This window comes from Ambystoma mexicanum, chromosome 1q (assembly GCF_040938575.1).
Source record: "Ambystoma mexicanum isolate Mex_15411 chromosome 1q, UKY_AmexF1_1, whole genome shotgun sequence".
NCBI lineage: Eukaryota > Metazoa > Chordata > Amphibia > Caudata > Ambystomatidae > Ambystoma > Ambystoma mexicanum.
Window position 1 is genome coordinate 1,029,003,551 of NC_090922.1, and position 25,497 is coordinate 1,029,029,047.

General features: G+C 44.9%; 1 protein-coding gene across 1 annotated transcript in view; it reads left to right on the plus strand.

Moving 5' to 3' along the window:
* MCOLN2 (mucolipin TRP cation channel 2) overlaps nt 1-25,497 on the plus strand; it is a 1,022,745-nt gene that overhangs the window by 250,684 nt on the left and 746,564 nt on the right. The gene's annotated exons all lie outside the window — the stretch shown is intronic.

Sequence of the window (25,497 nt, forward strand, 5' to 3'; positions counted from 1 at the left end):
ACCCTGACAAGGTTGTCAATAACTTGTTTGACAGTATCTGTATGTTTTCAGTTTTTATTCAGATACCATATACAAATAAAGGCAAATGGGATTCTGAGTCTAGGGGTGGTACCTGTACGGTCGCCTCCCAACTTAACAGGGGCTCCACCTCCCTAAACCAGGCCTTCTACTTTAAAAAGACATAATGTAGGTATTAGTTCACCATAGATGGGCTTCCCCTACTCTGGTGAGGTTTAAAGGCCAAAGCCTTAGGTCTCTATCCCTCAGAGCAGGGTTGGAAATTGCTAAGAGCTATGTTGCTCCTGGATAGGGCCTGAAAGAGCCTTGTTAGGTTGACGCCAACGGCTACCAGGAGCTACGTGTGGCTCCACAAGCCACCAGGTGCAACACAAATGCACCATAATTGTGTGCATTTGTAAACCTCTAGAAATCTTGCTCACATATACTGGCCACAATGTTATAGTTGCATCTCATTCGGAAGTTGGATGTGTTGCAAGCTATTTATTAGCACCTGATTCTTCAGCAACAGCTTTTTTAATTGTTGTGCTTTAGCCTATAAAAATGAGCCTTTCACAAACCAGTACAGAATAAAATGCAATAACAGTCACACTGAATAACAAACTTCCAAAGATGTAGGGACCATTTGATCGTTAACTTCCCATCACAATTAAATTGCTACAAAATAGTTTAAACGCAGTTCATCGAACCTCCACCCATTTCCTTGTGAACAAGACATCCCTGAGAAACTATGTGAACTGAAACTCCCCTAGCTCAAAAGTTGGAATTTGGTTTAAGCGAAAGTGGATGTAGACCCTTGGGACTTTGGGACAAGGAAATAGACAAGTATTGAAGAGTTTCTCTTCTCTTCCTTAGGAATTTTGCGTACTCGCTATAAAGGAAGAACGTCGCCAGTAAATCAGAAGTTTCACACCAGTCCCCTGTAAACTTCTTTTTCACTAGGTTCAGGGTGATCTTCAGCTCTTCTATTGATGAGCCTATCAGGTGCAGGATCTTGCACATTTGTCCCTTGAAATCATTGATTGAAGTTGCTGACTGTTAAGTGGACACTTCCCCTAGATTGTGATGGAGAGTTTTTAGGAGGCTTGAGAAATGTTGTGTACTCTGCTAGTTTATTTCACTGTATTCCACAGAGCCCGTCTGGCTGGAGACACCAGGCCCAGTGCCTGCCTTAACACCACGTTTTGTAACGAGTTGGCCAAGCCCAAGGTGTTTTTTTCCATAACTGTCCCTGTAGTATGTTCAAGCAGGGCCCCATGTCAAAAGGTACTATGGCCAACCTGTATAAAATAGTCATATCACCCTTCTGCAAATAGAAACTAACCAGGGGAAGAAGGGAGTAGCGGCACAGCTGAAAATAAACTTTTAATTTGTGCTAGCAAAAGAGTTACAACACCCCTTTAAAAATTGTTTTCCAGGCTTCCTTGGATTGGGAGATGCTCAGGTTAAACCCTAGGTTTCTGATCGAGTGAAGACTCTCCAGAGGCTGCACCTTCCAAACAGAAACCTCTGAGTGCCGTTTAGTTGAAAAGATGACCTTGGGTTTGTTTTTCCCATTTCAGTTTATTTACAGAGTATTGGTGGAAAAGAGTCCACTTCATATAAAGACCTATTGGTGTTTTATCAAATAAAATATCAGCAAATGCAAAAGTACTGTGGCATTTAGCGTGGTCCCCATGCCAGAACGAAACCCCCCATGATAAGACTAGAAGTTCAATGGCTCTAGCTGAACAGGGAAGCAAAGATTTTGCTGGAGTCCAGCAGGGCAATCGGCCTAAACTTTCTAGGGTCTGCAACATCCCTGTGTTTATATATTGGTATTATGATTAACTGTTGCCACGTATGGGGAACTCTGTGCGTTTGGTAGCTGCTCTTAAATAGGGTCATCAAGGGGCCCACCCAGGCCGACTGATCCTTATTTATAAGAAATGGCGGGATGCCATCCGACCCATGGCTCTAGATTCCTTCGCTCACACTATAGCCCACAGAATGCCATCTTCCTCCCACAGGAAAGTACCCGTTGTGCAGGTGAGAGGAATTCGACAATCAACCTCATTCACAGGTGATGCACATTTTTCCATCTAAAAGGCAATCCACGTCTACTCAGCATATAGAAGAGACATTTTGATAATGAAGACCTTGCGTGCCTTACGTACAAATGTGATAACATTCAGTTTATTTTCGGAATGAGATGTGAAGCGCAGGTCGGAGTATATTAAAAGAGGTAGTGCTGAACCCCTATGCATGTACATCAAGGACGGCAGTGCTGAACTTGTGTGCCGTGTCCATAAAAGGTACTATGATTAGTCTGAGTTTTATTTTGTTGGAGGCGCCTTAACATTTCCGGCCCCGGCTCCTTGAAATAACATATTGTCATGTAGTTATCTGATAGCTTTGGACAGGGTAGCACAGGGAATTAGCTGGCCCAGCAGCAACACACTTTTCGTTATTGCTGTTGCACGGAGAAATGAAAGAACAATCGCTTTGGTGTTTATTGCTACTTACTTCTCAGGGGAGTTGCATTTTTACTGTCACGTTTTACTGAACATATTGAGAGATCACGGACGGATCAATGAAAGGATTCTTTACAGGCAGGGTTTACAATGGCAGTATGCAATGGTTCAAATAGCAGTATGCAGTGAATTGCAGCAGATTACTGTGCAAAAATGTTTATGAATTCGAGAAGGATTCAAATGCAATTTGTTCACTACATTGAGTATGGTGTGATTGATTTTAAATGTGCATGCATGTGTGTGGTATGCATTTTAAGGAATTTCTTTTACAGTATTTATAATGTTGCATTTTTTTATAATGTTTTATTGCTACAACAGTGGGGTAATAAGGATACGTGTCTGTATTACGTATTATATATGCTTAATTAGTGGTATAATGGAACTGTTGGTTGAAAGTCATAGCAGGGACTGTGACCATGATATTATGATTAATAATGAGTCAATGTTGAGCGGCGCATGTTGATGACGATTATGGCATGTGCATGTAGAGTAAGTTTTAAGTTTGAGATGCTACATAGTGTTGAATTGGATGTCAGTGGCTTATCACCACTGTTCTCTAAGTATTCATTCCATGCCAAATAATGCAACAGTGGGGTTTTAAAATTGATTATGCATGTCAAAATGTAATTACACTAAAGTTCAACGAACATGAGTGTGTTTGCATGTACAGTCTGTGGAGTATATATATGTGTGTGTAACGTGTACATGCATGCATCAATTATTGAATGGTTGAGTTTGTGGAGAATGGCCAACCCTACATTGTTTTTAAAATTGTAACACCTTAATAAATCCAGTGTTAAGGTTTATTGAATTCTGAAAGTTGTAGCTCATCGTGGTGTTGTCGAAATTAGTATTTGTGGTGCACAGTTGGTAAATCCCAGCAGTTTTGAGGAAATCTGGGTTTAGTGGTTTTTGATGCGCAAATAGTTTACATCCCAGTATCCGTGTTTCATTATAAGTCTGGTTATTGGAAGTTGCAATTTGCGGTGCACCTGGCCAGCAGTCGTAAGGAAGTCTGGGTATTGGGATTATGAGGAAGTCTGGGTTTGTATACCAGGTACCACCTTGTCCATACCTGGCCAGCAGTTATTAGGAAGTCTGGGTTTGGTGTTGTGTGAACAGTTTATCTACCAGCATATTAACAAAGTAGTGCACTGCTCAGGTATTGAGTAATATGTATTACAGAAGTCAGGAAAAGGAAAATGGTTAGTACTGTACCCGTCCAGCAGTGCTTTGGGTAGACCAGTAGAAGTGCTAGAGATTTTGTGTCCTATTGAATTTCTGGGGTTTTATCTGGTTAATAGGGCAGTTTTTAAACTTCTTTTAGAGTTGGTCAGATGAATACATTTGGTGGACTGTCTATTATTACAATAACATCTTGTTATTTGCGGACAGTTAACATAGGACCTTAGGAGTAGCTAACCTTTAGTTCATGTGTGAACCTATGGGTGCCGGGTTGTGGGTGAGAGCCCAGAGGTATCGCAAAAACGTGTCTAGAAATGCGAGATTGCAGCAAATCCAGTTGTATATTACCCGTAGGGCCTACATGACCCCTCAGAGGATTGCACGATTCAAGAATGCAGGGATACAAACCTGTCCTAAATGTGGGGTAGTAAATGCGGGAATGATTTACATGTTCTGGGCATGCCCCTAAATAAGGAGATTCTGGGGGGAGGTGGCCCATCGCTTGAATGAGAAAGGGATTAAACTGGAAGTGGAATCTTTGTGGGCGTGCATGGTGGGAGGGTTTCTCAGGCCACGCAAGATGAAACATGTAAGTAAACTAAAGGACTTGGCCTACATACTGGCCTAGCGCAGAAATTGCCATGGGCTGGAAAGCTAACAATAGACCGAGGGTGGAATTGTGGTGGTGTGACCTTCACAAATGGGTGGATGTGGAGACAGCGGTGTGGTGCGAAGTAGTTAACAGAGGGGGGGATGACCTAGGAGAGACATTGATGGCTTGGAGACATTTAGTGGCCACACTGTTTGAGTCGGCCCAGACCGGCTCTGGAGAAGATGACTCCTCGACAGGCGCAGAAGGGAGTATATACTTAGAGGATATGATGGAGAATGGTGAAGCGGCGTAAGCTTGGGAGGAAGGGGGGGGTAACAGGGAGGCATTTGTGATTGTTTATTGTTGGTTTATTTTTGTTGTTTGTGTTGTTAAAATCAATAAACCTTTTTTTATCTGTTCTTTTACGCAATACTCCCTTGTGTTGTGCTTTTGTTTTGTGTGATCCTTGTTGTGTCACTATCTTTTTTATCTTTGTCTACTTTTATATGTTCTCTTTAGGGGAGGTGGTTGTGAGTTTTTTTTGTAGTTTTGTCTTCACTTGTATATGGTTTTCCTGGCATTTAGGTGAGGTTACGAGTTGAGACTGAATACTGAGTGTTTTCTTTGCTTTTGGTTTAAGACCGAACATTGTGCTGTAGTGTGAGACTCGACATCAGGATGTGGCAGATCCGGATCCATGGTGATCAGTTATTTGTGGACCTCTGTGTGCTAATGATAGATTATGCTCACATCTGAGGTTTTTGTGCTCGAGCATGACAGGCTTGAAGTCTTGGGTGGCTGTCGGGACAGAAGGTCTTGTGGCAAACATTTTAAGAAGTTTATTTGTCCTAATCATTTGGGCACAGCAATCATGGCCTATCTTTTGGTTGTTTAAAAGGAGGAGGATGTGTAGTATCCTATGATGCTAGGTTTGTGTTGCTGAATGGAATGTGAGAATGTTATGATGCTTGTGGAGTGTTGTGTGGTGAGCGTTCTCTGGGTGTTGGTTGGGAGAGATGCAGGAACCAGAAGGATACTACATACACTACACTCTCCTACTTCTACCTTTACCTGTAACCAAGATAAAACAAAGAAGCATCTCCGTTTATTGCATACCTGGTCTGGAGTGGTTCCTGCTTCATGATTGCTAACCAAGACCAGGGCGAATGCTTCAGTTGCTAACTGGCTCAGAGAGAAGACAGTATATCAATTGGACTTTTCCATGCCGACTGAAATGTGAATTTCTAGGGAAAGACTGCAGCATTGCAAAGGAAGAGGAAGTTGCAGACTTAATGGGATTGGACGATAGTCATTCACCAGCTGACTCCTCTTTGGAGAAGTAAAGGGATAAACGAGGAAAGAGGCTGCCAGGGAAAGATGGATGGAACAGTGCTTGTCCAAATCCTAAAGGGAGGAGCACAGGAGAATGCAGCTCAAAAATTGCCCGAGTGGTTTGATGACCAATGATGAGGGGGTGTACGCCTGGTATCATGAGCGGGTTGGTGTTGCGCTCACCTGGGTCCTACAGAGGCGTCTATCTGAACTGGACAGCTGCGGCCTCCACCAATGTGACGCGTAGGGCTGAGATGACGGACTAGACTGGCCCCTCTAGCTTCGTTTGCTTGGCCCGTAGGAATATTCTTCTGCAAATGGGGAAAGGGAATTAACCACCCGTGGAGTTGAGTGTAAATCGCCCCACTCCCGTTGTTCTCCCCACAGATCACCTTTGATGTCCCCTGTTCTAGTCTCACCTGATGGTTTGAAAAGATGAGCTCTCCATCCTGCATTGAGCGCAGGGGCGCGTTGATAACCAGTTGCTCCACTGGTTCGAAGGAATTGGTGAGTTCCAGAACAATATTGACTCCGAAAAGTATGTAGTTCGTAAGAGTTCACATGTCTGACTTTCACTCTTGTCCGATTCCTTGCAGTTTGCAGCTTGACCCCAGCTAAGAGTTCCTCGTGGTAGCTGACGAAGTTCAGGTAAGGATTTGGCTTATCCTACACAGTTCAATAAAATAAGGCCAGAATGTAACCTGTGGCTTGCTCCCTTATTCTGGTGTGGAGACAAATTATGAAGTTCGGGGAATAATGCCTCCGGCGGTAAAATTAGGTAAGTCTATTGTGGTGAGAAGAGTTCCCCTTGTTTGTCCTTTCATCTCACATTGTTGCCCTTTTGTTCCCCTTAGGGGCCGGGGTACGGCGAGGATGCAATGGAAACTGCGCCGACCCATGAAGAGGAATAGTACCCCCGGCGGTAATCGGGTAAGTCTATGGGGGTAGTTACTATTGCCTCTGTTTATTCCTTTGGCTCACCTTTGCTGTTCTTGTGTTCCCCTTAGGTGCCAGAGTGCGGCGGGAACGTGCAGAAGGATGCGGTGGATCGTGAGGATGCTGCGAAGGCCGGTGAGTTCAGCACGGCGCTGCAGCAGGCGAGGCGGCGTGCGTAAAATGCTTTTTTCTTTCAGCTCGAAGGCGCGGTGGATCCGGAATTCAGGTAAGGATCAAAGGTATTGCTCTTATTCTAACCTCTTCTCCTTCTGTTCGTCCCTTTTTCTAGGAGCTGCAGACTCGAGGTGGGCATGGCAGAAGACTGGATGCAGACTTGCAGACATGGTGAGCGTTACGCTGCTGGATGCAGAATAACGCGAAGCGTGTGCTGCTCTTTGGGCGTGGTTTATATAGCCTCAAAAGTAGTCCCAGGTAAGTATTCCTCCCCAGCCCCACCCGAGTAAATAATAGTCCCTAGATAAAATAGTCCCTTCCAAGCCTCCTTTGGCTTGGAGCTCTGCAGCATGGTCTGCATCAGGTAAGCTTGCAGCATGGTCTGCATCAGGTAATTCTACTCTGAGCCTATGGCGCCAGGACTGACTCTCCATATGAGCCTGGCGCCATAAGCGCCAGGACCGCACCGAAACAGCCCCTAGCAGGGGTTTTTGGGCTTGCTCAAAATAACTTGATGCCTGCATCTGGGGTTGCTGGACCTGGTCTGGTTCCCTGGGGGTAGGCATCATGACAGTTGGGGGGAGGGCAAAGGAGGAACCAACGGATTTGGCAGTAGTATTTAATTTTCTTTTGAGGTTTCACAGATTGTTTAAGGTTATGATGCACAGCATCAATATGGTTACAGATGACTGTGCTTCGCAGAAACGGGTAGGATACGGATATAAACTTCCACCAACTGAATTCTCTCTGCAGGATGAAAGGACTGAACAAGCCAATGGAGCCTCAAGAAAGAAAGATGGAAGACTTCTTGGAAACTATCAGATGGGCCAGATGATGGAGGATGGAAGGTTCTTTAACGGGTACCACTGGGGAAGGGTAGAGAGCAATGGTCCCAAATGTTTTGGCTGTGTTTAATTTTTGTAATTTTGAAAACTTTTGAAGGATGTGATGAATAACATCAATTTCGAATTTCAGCTGATTGTGATTTGTAAAAGGGGAAAGAATATTGATGTGAAGGTTACTCTGAGGGATGGAGTGTGGGATGATATGGGATGCAGGAAACTGGTCCCATGCTGTTGTGGGCTTTCATCAGGTCCTGCAGGGTGTGTCTATGGAGAATTACTTGGTATGGCGAAATGACCGGATTGAAGAATGGGCATGTTGGCTCACACAAGTTAAGACAAAGTTATATTGGAAGGAATCGAGGATAGCAAAAGATGATGGTTGATTTAGTGTTGCTGATCCTAAATATGAGGTCTTGATTGGACTTTGGCCTCTGCTATCTATCTGATCATACCCCAGTTTGGGTGCAGATTCAGGTAGATGGACACCAGAATAGGGGTAGGAAACCATGGCGACTTCATTGAATGGTACTATGGGATATATCCATTAGAGCACATATAGAGGCAGTGATCCGAAACTATTTACTTGAAAATAGGGATGAGGAATGGCTTGGAGAAGGGTTTGGGAGGCCAGAAAGGCAGTCATTGGAGGGGAATTTATTTGGAAGACAGCTGCCCTTATGAGGGCATGAGAATCAATGTGTTTGGAATTGGAGCAAACATTAGCTGATGCCAAACTGATCCACCAAGATTGGAAGCCCCAATAGCTTCTGCGGGATTGGGTAACACCACATAATAAAGCCCCCTGGTCCAGATGGATTTGGGAATGGATACCATAGAACATTTAGGCCATGGCTGCTGGTGCCATTACCCCAACTGTTTAATGTAATTCAGGATAAGGAATATGCGTTTCTCCTCTGTCACTATTACTTCTACCCAATAAAAACCCTGCTGAGTGTGCTATTTTTCGGCTCATATTCCTTCTGAACAGAGATGCCAAGATGAATGCAAAACCTTTGGCCTTGCATTTGATGGGCCGAAGATCTTTCCCCCAGATCAATATGGATTTATATTGGGACGTAATACACATGATAATATTAGAAAAGCTGTTAATATAATTGAATGGGGCAGACGATCAGGGCAGACGATGTCGATAGCTGCACTGGATGCTAGACTAGCATTTGACAGCATGGATTTGGGGTATCTCAAGTATATGTTGGAAGCTTTTTATTTTGGGCCTGTTTGTTCATCTGGTCTTGGCTAACTTTGAGATACCAACTATGAAACTCTCTCCATGCTACTTTTCGCACTGGCTATGGAGCCACTTGTGCAATCAGGAAAGATGATAGGACGGAAGAGGTGGGAAGTAAAAGGAGACCCATAAAATTGCACTTTATGCAGACATTCTGCTGTTCCTGCGGAATACGGGTCAGTCATTACCGGAGGCTGGGGAAATATTAGATGTTTGGGGAGGCCACAGGGTTTATGATAAATTAAGGCACTTCATATTTCAGAAGAACAAGGGAAGGTTAGGGGAATGGAACCGTGACTATCCCCTTGTATGGGGAAAAAGAGAAGGTGGATGCGGTGAGCATACCACTGTGGCACTACCTTTCCCCACCTCTTTGGTAGGTTCCTCTTGTTTTCTCTTCACACAACTGCCATGCATTAACCAACAATCAATCAATTCTAGATCCTGATTTTTTTTTCTCCATCCCCTACTTTCATTGTGGCAGTTTGGTGGTTAATGCATGGAAGTTGTATGAAGATAAAACAGAGGAACCCACTGAAGAGGTGTGAAAGGTAGTGCCACAGTAGTGCCGCCCACCGCACTGCCCGCTTCCCATGAGCTGCACCCTATGCTGAAGCCTGTAGCAGGGTACACAAACTCACAACGGGTATCCTCAAGTAGGGACAAGACAGAAATGGGGAAGGAAAAGCAAAAGGCTAGGACTACTACTACTACTGAGAGAAGAGAAGCAAGTAACAAGTACTTAACTGACGTAAAAAAAGTGTACAATGGCAGTAAAAAACTGTTCAAGGCAGCAGTGAATGAGTTACAAAGGGCAGTCTTGGAAAAGGAGGAGGAGCGAGGGTCGGTGGGAACGCCAAGTGTCTGGATGTCTGAAAAAATGTTTACATTAGATATAAAGACCCTGGAGGAGGAGGGAAGGGGTATCTGCTGGGTCTGGACCGTCCTTGAGGATCCCGACAGACGTGCGAGCAGGGATTGAGAGAAGGATGATGTGGGACGATAAGGAACTGGATGAGGACAGGGAAAAGGAAAAAGAAAGCGAATGGGAGCGTAGAAAGTACTGGTTCAAAGACATTCAGAAATACGGCAGGAAGGATGCGGTAGCATGCATTACGTAAATATGTAATATTTACTTGGTTATTTACACTATAAATTATAAACAAATTGCCCTGGCTCAAATGCAAAAGGTAGGCCACCTTCATTTGATAGTGAGCCTCTGCCAGACAGGACAAGAAGCATTAGTTTTGTTGCTAGTAATTGTGGGTCTGGGTCTGCACTTGGACAGACAGTGCAGACCCATGAGGCTGAGGTTACTTAGCTTTTATTATGAAATGAAGATGCACTTGTTTGGAAAGTAGTCTACAAATTGCAGTTAATGGAAGCAGAGCCAACAGTGAGCTGTGTAGACAAAGGACTGGTTTAATGGAGAAGGGTTAAGAGCAACCTTTCATATTTGTGTTTTAAAGAAAGGTGGAGAGTGTGTGTATGTATTTTAGTTTTGTTTGACTATGCTGATGTGTTTGAGAGTATTTGTGAATGGGCAAAGTAGATGTAAGTTCATGTGATTATATATTTTTATATTTGAACTAGCAGTTGCACCCGTGCTTGGTATAGTAATTCCTACCAACAACAAAATAATTAGACAAAGGTATATTTATATGTAATTCTTTTTACATTGTCGAATCTACCCACATGCCAAATTTCAGGTTTGTAGCATGTTGGGAAGCTTGCTAAACTGTGGGTTGAAAATACAACCGCACAGTGACGGAGATGGAGAGACCATGCTAGGCCCCTATTGTGAGAGTGAAGCTGGCTATTGTTGAGTTCTATTGAAATATAGAAGCCAGTACAAATCAGTGATTTTTGATATACGGCCTAGTGAAATGGAAAGAATTGGACGTCGTAAACTCAACTAAAATGGACAGAAGCGCAAGTGAAAGCGCAAGCGGTATAAGAAAAATAACATAACATAACAAGTGAAGGGGAATCTCTCCGAGAGCCTAAAACTGATGGATATGCCCAATGAATGGGAAGTAACATGGGGGCTGCAGATGCTGACCTTGTGTAAACTGGGAAAAGGCACAATGACAGATGTAAAACTGCAGCAAGGCATATGCAAAGAAAATATACATTTGAAACGCTATGCATTTGGAAGATTGGGAATGATGCCCAACATTTAAGAAATAAAGTCAAGTGACAGATTGCGTTTATCAGGAATAAAGATACTTGATTTTCATCATATGAAATGACAGCCTGTAAAGAGAAAGCCTATTTTGGTTTTGACTAGCTTAACTGTGGCCTGTAAAGAGAAAGGCCGATTTGGTTTTATTTTTTTTCTAGAAGTGAACACTATTTTCCGATCTGTGTGCATAAGAATAATAATGAATCTACCTCTGTTCTAATAAAGTAGAAAAGGAAGATTGTATTGTAAACTACATGCCCAGAAATTATGCTACAATGTTACATGTAAGCACATCTTGTCAACTTAAAGCTTTATTTTCTGAAGTATGGATGCAGCTGGCGTTTTCCCTACTAAACTGAAATTTATGTGCCTTGGAAAATTTGAACTCGAGACCTTTGGCTGGCCCTCCCAGGAGAAGCAGACCTGGTTTTCATTTATAAATACAAAGAATATACAGAGAATTCGATCAGAATTGTCGGATTTGCAGATAACATAGCCAGCAGAAATTACCTTTAAGTCCAGGTTCCCCATTAACTATGTATTAGTGTCCAACAGAAATGACCTTTTCAGGGCTAACTAGACCTCAAGAAATGGCTTCAGAGCCCCTAATTGATGATCCAACGTTGTTCATGAAACAGATTGCTGATGAGCAGATATTCGGGTCAGGTAACGATGGAGAAATGCAAACTAAGAATTGGTGGTGGCTGTTGTGAAACTGAGGGACACATGGGATGGCTTGCCATTGACTAACATTGAATACATTTTCTTGACTAAAAATTGTATGTCCCAGTGGGCTCATCCCAGTCTCATATTCCAGTCTCATATTCCAGGGGATGAAAAGCCTGTCGGGACAGTGTACATTTTGTGTGATGGCTACAGCTGGAGTTATGAGGAAAATTATGATTCCGGCCTGCTCATAATTCCGATGGAATTGACAGTTGTTGTGTAGATAGGTTATGGAAGTAAGGTTTGCATCTGGAAGGGGCTGAATTGTGACTATCAGCTCAGCAGCAAATCGTGAAAAATGGTAGCTCCTCCTAGGAACGGGCATGCCGAGATATGATTAGTATTTTCTGACTCACCATAAAATATAGAACTCAAAAATATATATGTGCCGGCAATTCTTCTGAAAAATTAGGGTAGCTGCCATGTAAGATTTTCAGAACCCAAAAGTGTAAAACTACCTGTATTTTGAAATGATGTATTTTTCCTCCTCCCTCAGCTGCCATCAGTCACACCCCCCCCCCCCCTAAACCTTTATCCTATTAGCAGGCAGTGGGCATATTGGGGAGAGAGAGAGGGGGAGCCTGGAGCCTGACTTCTGGGTTTCCTTGGGAGGCTGAGGAATCTGGCTGTGGCCTGGCTGCAACCCCGTGGAGTGCCGTAGTGGAGAGCACAGTGCCCAGGGGTCATATGTTGAGGTAACTAGGCATGCTGTGTAAGGGTGTTGAAGTTGGAGACAACATACAGGTGCCATTCTTTGGCTATACTCTTAAGAAAAAAAAGAGAAAACCCTAACTTTCCCTATCTTGTAACAGGGTTTCAAACAAATCTGAAGGATGTGTAAGAATCTCTGTAAGTAAAATGTTCACATGTTCTGTGTCGTAACAGATTTCCATCCCTTACACTTATAAGTAAACTAGAGGATTGGTGCATCTTCTTGGTACAGAAAAATGGTTCCCCTCTTCTGGAGAGTGGACTACTGTACCAGTAGCCTGGAGGGAATATTTCCTGACGGAATGACTCCCTTTTCCAAGTCGCAATCCCCTTCAAAGGCACAACACAAAGTTCCAAATTGAACGTCTCACCATGGGTGTCCTGGAGTTTGCCTCCCTTCTCCAGGTGCCTTGTTTCTATTACCAGGAAGAATGTCTTTCTTCTCCTGGTCTTCTTAAAGTACAGTCCACAACATCAAGGGAAATGCCCCTTTTCCCTGCACTTTACTCAAGCTTCTTTCATACATTTTTTTTCCAGAAAAAAAACAGGGGCAAGAACTCACTTCCCCTGGCCTTGCTCAGATTTCTCACAATGTTCACAATTCCAGGTGAAATGACTCCGTTCCCTTGGCCTTTGAGGATTCTGTGAGAAACCTGAGGGGGTTCTCACAAGTAGTCCCCGGGGACCCATTGCCCGCTCTCTGGGGTCGGACCAGCGAAGGAGGATCACCTGTTCTTTGCCCCAATCCATCCTACCCACTCTGGCTGTTCATGGGACATTGCCACCTAAGTCCCATCTTATCCCTCGCCTTACGAAAAGTGAAGATTAAATATCCTGGACGGCTCGGGAGATAAGCCCTTTTACAACTTTTGACCCAAACCGTGTCTTTCCTTCCTCAAAACCCATTTTTCATGGTCCAATTAAGAGGAGGAAAAGAGTTAAGTACATAAGAAAGAGGGGAGCCAGTTGCCAGAGAAAGGGGAGGAAGAAGACCGAAGTGACAAAAGGGCAGAGTTCCTGTATTGAGATCCCTTTATCCTCTACCTGTCCGGGTCATGAACCTCCTATAGAATATAATCCCTCTGCAGACAATATTAAAAGATTGTCTTATGAGCCAAAACACCCTAGAGGGGTGGTGGCAACGGAATTTTCCCTTCAATTCCATTCTACCTCAAACCCCTTTCCTTCAGCTTTCAGGGGTCATTTTCAGACCCATTCTAGCTCCACCTCCCCATTTCCACATAACACAGACGAAGAGGCAACTAGGAGCAATAATGATTACCCATAGGAATAACTTGGGAATAGTAAAGGAAACCTACTTTAGTGAAAACCACTGTCCCACTAATAGTCAGGCATTTGTAAGTAACCATTCACACCTGACTCCACTTGACTGTGTGTTCAGTATAAAGGCGTGACTTCTCACATGTGAATGAGTGAGCTGGAGATGCTGGTTAGAACGTGGAAGCTGCAGCACAGGAAGACTGGAAGAACCGGAGGAGAGCCGAATGCTGGGACGCTGACCTGGTGTGCATGGAGGGTTGCAGCGTGGCGAGGAAGCAGTGTCTCCATTGAGCCGGAGTAGGGCAAGCTGCTCATTGTTGGCCGTGTCCATGCCAGTGCTCGTTCCTGAGGCACTTTTGCTGGTCCCAGATGTGTCTATGGGGCAGGTGGTAAGACCATGACCTAAGCCCACAGATCCTGTGGAGCTGCTAGCCAGCGCCAGTGTGTGCGTGTGGCTGAAGCAGGGCAGAAATCTGAAAGTGGAAAGTTAGCAAAAATGACGTTCTGTATAACTTAATTTTGAAGTTGAAAGGCAAAGGAAGAAGGGTATTCTGGGATTTGAAGTGAAGAAACCTAACCGATGCAAAACTAAGGAGATTGGGATTATCAAAGCCAAGACTGAAAGTCCAGTATTAAGCAAGAAGGGCAGTTTTAAGAAACCGAAATTAAGAAAGGAGAAAGCGCGCTTGTGGCACAGTAGGAAGAAAAAGATAAATGAGCGGCACAGAAGTAAAAGCAAAGTCTAGAACAAAAGGAAAGGGTGCAAGCGACCTGGAAAGAAGGAAACCAGTGAATGTGTGCACGGGAGAGTGAAGGTGTGTAAGAGGCACGATGGGGAAAAAGACTGCAAGTCTGCACGACAGAAGGATGGGAGCATCCAAGAGGCAGAACAAATTAAAAGGAATAAGACACTGCAAGTGTGCAGGACAAAGGGAAAGCAATATATGAAAGTGGTGCAGGAAGCACCTGAAGATGATAAAAAGTACAAAGGAAAGCAAGAGTAAAAAAGGATCAGAGTGGTCGGCTTAGGAAAAGCAAAGAGCCTGGCTTTTGCAAAAGCCTCTGATTCTTCTCCATGGGATGGATAGTATGTAAGAAGAGCTGTATTTAAGGAAAAGCTACAGGAGGAACTGTGATGCATTTCTTTTGTGGTGTTTGAGATTTGAATAAGTTGAAGCTTGGGGAAGGAAGCCCCAAGGAACTCAAGGTATTTGAATTCACTGCAAGGACCCTGTGGCGAAGGTCTTGCAAGTAACCCTGTTTGATTGAACTCATCTTGTGAGCTTGAAACCATGCCTGGCAAGAAGGCCACTAGAAACCACGCCTGGATTCCTATTTTTCTGTTGAACCACTACTTTTTAATTTTGAACATGGAAACCCTTACATATTTTTGCATAGTGAGGGCAAGCATAAGTTCAGCGACAGACTGACTTCTTATCTGGACTTTGATTCATCAACGTCCCATTCGAATCATCATTTCAGAGAAGCATCCCTTTAGAGTTAGGGCCAGTTAGGTATTACACCAACCCTGAAACTTTAAATAAAGGTTTTGAAATCTTACTTTCTGAATCTGTGTCTCTCTTGTCACCATGCCTGTCTCGCACTTCTCACAATGCCAGGGGGGGGGGGGGGAATTACTCCCTTCCCCTGGTCTTTCTAGGGTTTCTTGCAATGCCAGGGAATTGACTCCCTTTCCTTAGCTTTTCTCGAGATTCTCAGTGTTCACAATGCCAGGAGACATTATTCCCTACCTCTGGTTTTTCTCGGGATTCTCTGCCAAGCGTATTACAGACCTGGTTCTCTATCCTGCCAGGTACTGCAATTGTCCATATATCCATTATACTTTCTTTTCTGTACTCGGGGGTTCTCAGACCCTTACTTCAGGTGCAATTATTCAATCAAAGTCTCTTTCCCAAGCTCTTCTCTCGGCCCTGTTCTCTAGGGTACTTCCACCCTTCTTTATAAGGCCCCAAGCCCTCCTTCTACCCCCACCAGTTAGCCACGGCAAGCCCCTAGCTCCAGGGAGCTTTCGTTCTGGCTGGGGCCTGTACTAGGATTCGATCTCTTTTCTGTCCCACGCTCACTGTGTGGTCTGCTCCAGTTACGGCCTCTCCATAGCTGCTGCTTCTCGCTGGCCTTTCTTTCCGATGTGGACCGTGTGGTTCCTTCTCTTCCGTCGGTTCCGGCAGCCTGCTTCCAGTTGGAAGAAGGGGGACTGAATGCCATTTTCAGTCCTTCTCTTTTTTATGTTCTGCTTGTTCCATATTGACTAGACTGCTTGTTTCAGTATGGCGTGGGGGCTCTTCATTACTCTGCGCCTCTTCTTCTTGGAACTGATGTTATCATTTTCAACTGGGTTACTTGGATTCTTCTTCCTCCCATGCTTCACATATGACTCGCATAGGTAGTCTGTACTCTTCCTCATTTCAGTACTTCTTAAGGAGGTTACGTTATCTACCTTACAGAAGTTGATGGAAGTGTGGGGAATTATGGTACCCTGCATAGGGTAGGAGGATGAGGGAGGCTGTGATATAGTCTGGACATATGCGTTCTCCCCGGATAGTCTCCCTAGTCTTGGCATCAAAATTAGACTGACATAAGTGATCACAGTTCAAGGGTGTTTATTAAACTGTAAAATGGGTGAGATAAACGCCTAATCTAAACCTAAATCTAAGATGAGAGCACGCTACGACTATCAAATAATACAGTCCTAGTGGAGTCTACTCAAATAAACAGGGCATAACGATTGCCAATCCTTACCGCTATGCTACAAAACAAGAGTGTGGGATAATGTTCACAAGAAAAGAAAGGAGCGTTCACAAAAAAGAAGTCCGATGTTATGGCCGGGGTCTTCCTTAACCACGTTTTTAGCATGGGAGAAGGCAGGACTCTCGAGCACAACACACTTCCGGGCTTCTCTGGCACAAGCTTTACAGTTCCCTTTCTCAGTATCGGGGCCTTCTGTGCCCAAGTCTCTTCTAATGCAAAGTGCTTCAGAAGGACTAATATGCCAAAACAACAAAATAAAAGTTCCTTCTGGTAATCTTCACGTTTGGGTGAGTCCCTTTCACCCCCTCAGCCGGGCTCCGGTCCTTCTGTCAGCCTCCCTCAGTCTGTTTCAGACCAACCACTCACTGTGAACATCCTTCAGTCTGGTTCACACTTGTCATCACAATGTTCACAGGTGTTTTTTCACCATGCAGGATTCACTTCCCTTGGCTTTCTCCTGGCATTCTTCCATCGGGGTTTAGATTGCCATTTTTAATACAATTCACAAGAAAGTTATTCTAGACCCCTTTTGGTTCTACCTTTATCCAAGTATGGGTCTCCACCCCAGTCGGGCTGTCTTTCAAGCCCCAGTCCGGTTTCACATAGTTCTATCATCCTATGAAGTCGAAGGCATCCCTAAGTCGGGATCACGTTTGCCCCAGTTACACAATCCACTTTGCTTAGCTTTTCTCTTCTATAATAATCATAAATCTTAATGTCTTTTTAAACAATGCTTTGCCATCTCAGTCGTCGGCCTCCATGAATCTGGCTCAGACCAACCAGAGTGCTTCCCACTTTAAACAGAAACTTCTGAAGGGCGATCTCATCTCGCTGGGTCACTCTGTTAGCTTACGGCAAGCGCTGGCTTTATACCATCGCAGTTTGCACAGCGTTCCCCTCAGCTGGCAGCAAACGGCAGTTGCAGAATACAAAACCTCAGCAGTGTTTTAAGGACTAGAGTGTACAAGGGATTAAGCTCGACCCCTGTATAACCACCTTAACACCTTATACCGGCCTTCTCTATAGCCTCTTGCTACTTGTAGTCTGTTTGACTTTTTATGTTCAACAATGTCTTTGTTCAGAAGAGGGGTACCAGCCAGGGACCTTCGACTGAGCACCCACATGGCGCCGGACCACTCTCTCTGGTACCAAGTTTGTTCACAAAGACCTTCCGTCTATTTATCTTCTCACTGTTGCCAATGCAACCTTCAGCTTAACACAATCCGGTCGACTATCCAACTCTTGCGACACATTCTGTGCTGAGCTCGTTGGCGTTTTCTTTTTTTTTTTTTGCTGCGGTAGTCGAGGACAATACCATGATGGCAACCTGGTCTCCCCACCCTGCCTCAGTGTGGGGGGGTGCCATGCACCGCTGACATCATCACACAATCGGCCAGCTGCGATTCCCAGTCTTATGTTGCTTTCATCAGAGGCTTTGCTGGTCTGTTTTGAAAAGGGCAAGGGCAACTCCCTCCTTGACGTCCTTTCAAGTTTCATTGTCTGTCTTCTGTTTGAACTGCTGTCATGGAATGGCTGCTTCCTCATGCATTCGGCCTTGCTCGGAGTGTGCTCTTGTGCTCTGCCTTTTATCCCTATGGGGGAAGGGAAGTCGGGTGTGTATAGTTGTTGCTAATTGCCTGGCTCTTGGATTGAGACATGTCAGGTAAATGGCATGGGTATTAGTTTGTTGTCCTTCACGCTGTGAGGGTGTTCGTGTTGGAAAAGTGGGGGTGGAGTTTCTACGTATCCTACTAGGCAGTATGGGGGGAAAAGGGGTCACAAGGAACGGGATACTGCGTCTCAACCTTCGCTGCCCCACTTCCACTCCCCGAGGACCCTCATCCAAGTGATCCTCACTCACTGGTCCACACCCAGCAACTGGATCCAATAGCGATGGCCGTGTCCTGGCCAGCTGGATGACAGATCCCCGGGGACTAGTGAGTGAGACACCCTCTGGTTTCTCACAAGTCCCATAGGCGGTATCCTCCCTTGAGATCCACCTGCTGAGTACAACCCCCAGGAAGACTATCGGGTAGTGGACTCACCTCCCTGGCCTCATGGGACGGGGCGCCCCCTATGGGAGAAGGGACGACATTCAAGGATTCGTCACAGCTCCTACAGGGCTATTCGTGGAGGGAGAGTACCAGCGTAGAGTGTAAGCACGGCACTAGAAGAGAGCAACTATCTCATAAATTGACTGGGGAAAGGGCAATAGTGCCAAGCCTTGTTATTGGAGCAGCATTACAGCATGGTGAGGAGTGGCGGTAATAAACATGGCAGCATGGATACCTTGGCCAGATCGGCCCCCAAGGTGGCACCCTCTGGTCAGCTGCTACGTGTGGCTATGGATGAGAGCTCGGAGGTGGCTGTAGCCCACACTCCTAACCTACAGCAAATATTTCACAGCATGCACGAGTGCTTTGCGTAGATTAGAACCAAGTTGGATGATATTCACACTAGTGTACATTCCCTGAAAGCCAAGCTGGAGAAAGAAAGTGCAGCGGTGACTGAGCAGAGATGAGAACCTGGCATGCAGAAGGCTATCCCTACACAGGGCAAAGACTTCAAGGCGGTACATGCCAAATCCGATGACCTGGAATCGTGATGCAGGCACAATAATGTGCGCATAGTGGGGGTCTCTGAATCTTAATAGCAAGGAAATATGGAGAGGTTTGTGAAGTATCTTTTGAAGATGGTGCTAGACTCTGATCACTCGCCACACTTCACTGTGTAAGGGGTGCATCGCTCACTGGCACCCAGTCCAAGACCTGGAGCGCTTCCCACACCAATCATCAGGATCTTAAATTGCAGAGATTGCGACACGCTTCTGAGGTGCGCAAGAGAAAAGGGTGAGTTACACTACGAATCTAGCAGAATATTCTTGTACACATACTTCTCCCTGGCAGTGCAAACGAGGCAGAAAACATTCTGGGTGTGAAGAAAGCCCAGAGAAAGGACTGTCTGGTATGTCATGCTGTTTCCAGCAATGCTTAGTTTTCAATACATGGAGAAAACTTTTATTTTTGCCATCCCAAAGGATGATGAGAAATTTGAGAGCAACATTCTGATGCCCGACTGAAACAACTGTCCTTAGAGGTGTGACAAACTTGACGGTATTCTCACTCCTAGTACCCCTGGATCTTCTTCACAGGTGTCCAGGGGATAACCATTGCTGTTGGATTCAGAACGTGGGGGTGTACAAGCGAGGGAGGATCACCTGAGTGGAAGGTCCTTTGGGATTGGGAGTGAGGTATCCATGGGCAAGATGCAGTATTCTGACGGGACAATGGAGGAGGAAGAGAAAGTCCCGGACACTTTCATGTGATATGTTGGCTCCCGCCACTTGTATTCAGGTGTTGAGTCCAGTTGTCGTAATACAAGAGTGGGAAGAAAGGAGACCCTAAAAAAACAAGGACAATGTTCTGGTTTTGAAACCCATTCATCCTCTACCTCTCCAGGTTGTACGGGATACCATCAAAACCCCTGTTTGTGTAATCAATCCGCAGACATAAGGAAAGGGGGCAACCATTCCCTTAAGTAAAGATAAGGTTAAAAGATGTTCCTACATTCAATGTACACTCCCTAAAGAAATGAAAGGAACTCGATCTAACCTACAATCCCATTTAACTTAACAGCCCCCTCCTTCCGATTCCATAGGGTATTTCGAAACCCATTAATCTCCCATCCCCATTTCCAACAAATACTGAGATGAGGAGGAGGCAACTAAGATCAGTAAAGATTACCCATAGAAACAACATGAGGAAAGTAAGGGAAACAAACTATAGAAAGACTTACTGTCCCACTGATGGCCAGGCCGAGTAAGGCATTTGCTAATTATCACTCACACCTGACTGTTTTCACAACTATCAAAGGAGTGGTCTTTTTCAAGAGTGAGCAAGCTGGGCATGCTGTCTGGACCAGAGGAGCCAAGGAGCAGAGACTGACCAGAGCTGAGGGCTGGAGAAGGGCGTTCCAATATGCTGTCACAGTGTCTGTGAGGGGCTACAGTGTGGCGAGGGAGCCGGAGTAAGGCTGCTTGCATCCTGCTGGTGGCGTCCAGGAAAGTGCTCGTTCCTTTGGGATGCGACCTGTGCCGGCCCCAAGGGTGGTGTCTGAGGGGCAGGTCGTGAGACCCTGACCTCAACCATGTGTATCCTGAAGGGACCACCAGTCAACACAATGCTGCCCAGGGAGTTTCGTGAAAGCCGCGAGAAAGAAAATCGGGAGCGTGCATGTGACTGTAGCAGAGCGGATGAAAGGCGCTGAATATAAAACGGCATGGAGCGAAAAGCAAGCGAACGAAGGTAACAAGGTTTTGAAGCTGAAAGCGATTGAAAAAAATGTGAAAGACACGAAAGTGAAAAGCATAAAGTGTATAAAGAAGTACTGAGAGTGGAAAGAACAAGAAAGGTGCAAATGAGCACCGAGAGGACATAAAGGTGTAAAAAAAAGGGTGCATGTAACCCACAACGAAAAGAAGGGTGCAAGTGAGGACCAAAAGGGCAAGAGAAGCATGCAAGAGGCACGGGAAGGAAAAGGAAAGTGCCAGGTGCACGGAAAAGGTGAAGGCAAGTGAGAGGCTGTGCAAGTGTGCATGAGAAAGCAACAAGGTTACAAGTGTGTACAAGAAAGTAAAGAAGGTGCATGTGTGCACAAGAAAGAAATCAAAAGACAAAGGAGAACAAGGGGTGCAAGGCTTGGGAAGGAAGAACAAGGAATAATTATTAGGGTTGCATATTAGAGTGGTCACGCCTAGGAGGAGTAAAGAATCGAGCGGTTTTGAAAGTCTGTGTCCCACAAGTGAAGTGTGTATGAAAGAACTGTGTTTAAAAAGAAAGGTACATCCTAACAAGTTGAACTTGTATTTTAAACCAAAAATGAGCTTAATTTTGGGGGACTAACTAAGAAAGCAAAACTGAATTTGCATTGGAAACTGAAAGGGGCCTGGGCCTGGGGAAGGGAACCTTGAAAGGCCTAACCAAGTTGGAGATGTATTGTTTTGTAGCATTGAAAGGGGAAGGGAAACGTGAGGATCTTCAAAAGGAACTGTTATATTTTGTCTGTGGTGTTTGGAACTTGAACACGTTGACACTTAGGGAAGGGAAACTCGAGGAACCCAAAGAAATTGAAGGTATTTGACAGTATTGCAAGGGCTTTGTGTAGAAGGTTTTATGAACAGCCCTGTTTTGATTTAACTAATTTTTGTGAAACTGACCAACCTACACCTGGTGAGAAGACCCCCTGAAACCAACCTTGGTTTCCTATTTTCTGTTGAACCACTAAAGTTTAAGAGACTTCCTAACACATTTTGTCAAAGAGTGAGGGCAAGTGTAGGTTTAGTGCTGGCCTTTCCCCTCCATATTTAGAAATTGTAGACGGTGGAGTACTCGCTCATTCTAGTGCACTCCTTGAACAATGCTGGCCATGAAATTACGGGGAATATAGCTGAGTGGGATTGGATCTACATCTGGAGATGCATGCACCCAATGGGGAGTGAATTCACTTTATTTTCTTTGGTTTAGAACATGGATTCTCGCATCGATTATTGGATAGAATCACGAAGTCTAGGAAGGTTGGTGAGGAAATACAAGCTTTTGCAGTGCACGTTATTGGACCATTCACCTTTGACTGGATGTTTCTGTTCGGCTTTGGGCTCTGTGTAGCTCCCTTTGTCATTTAGACCAGTAGCATTATTGGATTCTGCCTTTGAAGCCAACAAACTTGAGCACATGCACATTTAAACTAAGAAGGGGTGAGTACCTTCCATAGGATCCTTATGTTAAACATTCCATATATATATATATATATCTATATATATATATATTATGATAGCTATGAGCCCTAAATGTGGGGTTCTATGTAACCTATGCAGAGAACTGGTTGCTTCTGAGGGGAAATTTTAAAAGGTTGGAGTAGGCATATTCTCATACGCAAAGTATGGATAAGCTGGTGGAAATTTAGGGAGAGCTGGACGCGATTCGCACACTGGCAGATAAGGAAATTAAGTACTTCTCGGTACCGGCGATGGCTAGAAGGCATGATAAGGCTGGGGCAGGAAGACAATTTGCTAAATTCATAAGGAGTGAAGGGACGGGAATTTATGTCTTATTGCATAATGATCAAGGCGACTTGCGGATCAGCCATGAAGCCATGCTAGTTTTGTTTTTGTGCTTCTATAAACAATATATGAGAAGCAACCAGACATAACGAGGATGGAGAACAGCAGTTTCTTGGGCGTTCTCCCTGCATCTGGGTTGTCACTGGACGCAGCAGCTAAACTAGATGTAGCAGTTGCATTAGAGGAGAGCGCGCTGGCCTTTAGAGGCTGACTAATGACAACACAACGGACGCAGATGGGCTCGTATTGCTGTGCCCCATATGTTGCTGCTGCGGGAGGAGTCTTTCAAGACTGTATATCTCCTAGTATCATTCAGGGATGTGTTGATCACTCTTCTTTTGAAGTCTGGCAACCCACCCTTTGGAACATGGTTCATGCCGCCTGCTGGCGCATCTGAATGTGGATATAAAGATATTTGCGAGTCATTGCCACGTGTCTGCAGCCTGTCATGCCATTCCTAATGTACCCGGATTGGTCTGGCTTTATACTAGGGCGATCCTCTCCACTGAATCTCGGGCATCCCTTTTAATATAAAAGCACAGATAAGCCCATAGGCGTTGATAGTAGCGGTTACACTTGACTCTGTGAAAGCCTTTGACTCTGTGCCCTGGCAGTTGCTATTCGATGTACTGGAAGATTATGGGTTTGGCCTTATATAATAGCTTGCCTAGCATTTTATTGTATACTTAGCCTGTGGCCAGTGTTAAGGTGGGTCAGGGACGATCACAATCTTTTCCGCTAGACAGGAGCACAAGGCAGGGGTGCCCTCTTTCCGCTTGGCCCTGGTGGTGGGGCAATTGGCGAATCTAATTGGGGCCAAACCGTTCAGAGGGGAGTCAGGCTGAAGGGAACATTGAAGGTAGTCGCACTATATGCAGATGATGATCTAATATTTGTAGGAGACCCGGCCACTCTTCTTCAGCTACTAATGTTGGGTGTAATAACCTTTGGGGAATACTCCGACTGCTTATTAATGGCTCCAAATCAGAGACGTTTACCCTTACAGTCGCCACAAACTGTCCTGCGACTGACCTGAATCTTAAGTGGGCACCACAGGAGATCCTGTACCTGGTGGTGGTGGCGGTGGTGAGGGAGAATGCCCAGCTTTTACACACAAACCCTTTTCATACCTCCAGATCCTTGGGCCCAAACTGGTGAGGTGGGCACTGCTGCCTGTATCATTCATGGGGAAAATCGCATTGCTCAAAATTGTCAGATTACCAAAACAATTGTACTGCTTCCTCAATATTCCAATTAAGTTTAACAAAAGCTTTTTTTTATGCAATTGAAAGCCTTAATCACCTGGATTCTATGGGTCCCCTTTGGGACACAGATGAAGATTGTAGATGTGTGTAAACCATATGACCAGGGGGCCTACAAGACCCAGATTTTGAATTATATTTGTGATGATTCCCTTGGTGTCATCACTTCCCCCCGGGGAGCCCCTTCTCATGAGCCTAGGGAGATGATGCTGCTACACAATATTCCAACAAGGGGTGGTTTAATGCAGGAGGACCTCAAGGGGAGGGACTCCCCTCCTGAGGATAAGAACAACCACCTGGGTAAAAGTCGACGCAACACCCCGAATCTAACCCGGTCAAGCCTGTTGCCATCTTTCCACCAGGCCCCCATTAGTAGCACTTATATTTGTTATTGTAACATTATGCCTGTTGTTTCTACTGCGATGAAGAAGATTGCTAACAATACAGATAGTCTGACTAGCTGAAGTACTGGCACAAAAAAGATCACCCACAACATTACCAGCAATACCAGTACTGAGACGAGGTGGCCACCAGGAGCCATGAACAATGGCTCGGAGAAGATACAGGAATGGTATAGACTTCCATGGGAGGAGGGGCAATGGTATAGACTTCCATGGGGGTGGAGGGGAGTCCATAGAAATACAGGAAAGCTGACAAAGGATTTTGAGAAAGAGATCCACAGACGAGCACGAATGACAGTCCAGCCCGGAAAGTTCGAAGGAGATGCAGAGGATGCAGTGGGAAAGCCGAGAGCAGTCTGTTCCCATAAGCAAGAGGCCAATGACTGGATTCCTGTGCCCAGTGTTGTGTAGCAGGTCGAAGACATGACTGTACCCTGGCAGACGGTGGCGCGACCTCTGAGAGGTGTTTCAAGTTGTTGGGTACTGAGTTAGTGGTGAGTGATATGTTTATAAGTTTGGAAATGAATGGGGAGAGGTCTCTAGCTGCATCTTTTATAATCTGTGCAGGGCAGCTATCCCCTTTGCAATTTGACGGTTTGAGAGAAGTTATAATTTTTTGCACTTCAAGTGCGGTTACATTTTTGAAGGTGAAGCCAAATTTAGAATTGGCGGTAGTGGGTAAGCTGGGCGTGGGAGTGTTACTATTGGAGAGTTGTAGTCTTTTGTTTTCAATTTTCGTATGCAGGCTGGCTATTTTGTTTGCAAGGACATTTTGGATGTTTGTGCACCGTAGATGGTCCTTCACGGACATGTCCGTCGGTGGATTGGGGTTTTCTAACTCCTTCAGGATGGTGAATAGTTCTTTAGCACTGGAACTAGCATTACTTATTCTTAAATTGTAGGCTTCCTTTTTTGTACGAATTATTTCTTTTTTATTTAGGGAGGATGCATTCATAAGATTTATTTTATGTTCCTCTGTGGGATTCGTTTTCCAAAGCGTTTCCATTTTGGTTTTCTTGTTTCTTAGTATTTTAAGTTCTGGTGTGTACCACGAATTAAGATGGGCTCTAGGTTTACCTTTACGTAGTTTAAGAGGGGCAACGGTGTCAATAGCTTTAGACAAAGTGGCGTAGGTGTCTACTAGTAGGTTAGGGTCCGATGTGTCAGGAATCGAGTTAAGGGTAGGTAGAACCAATGGAA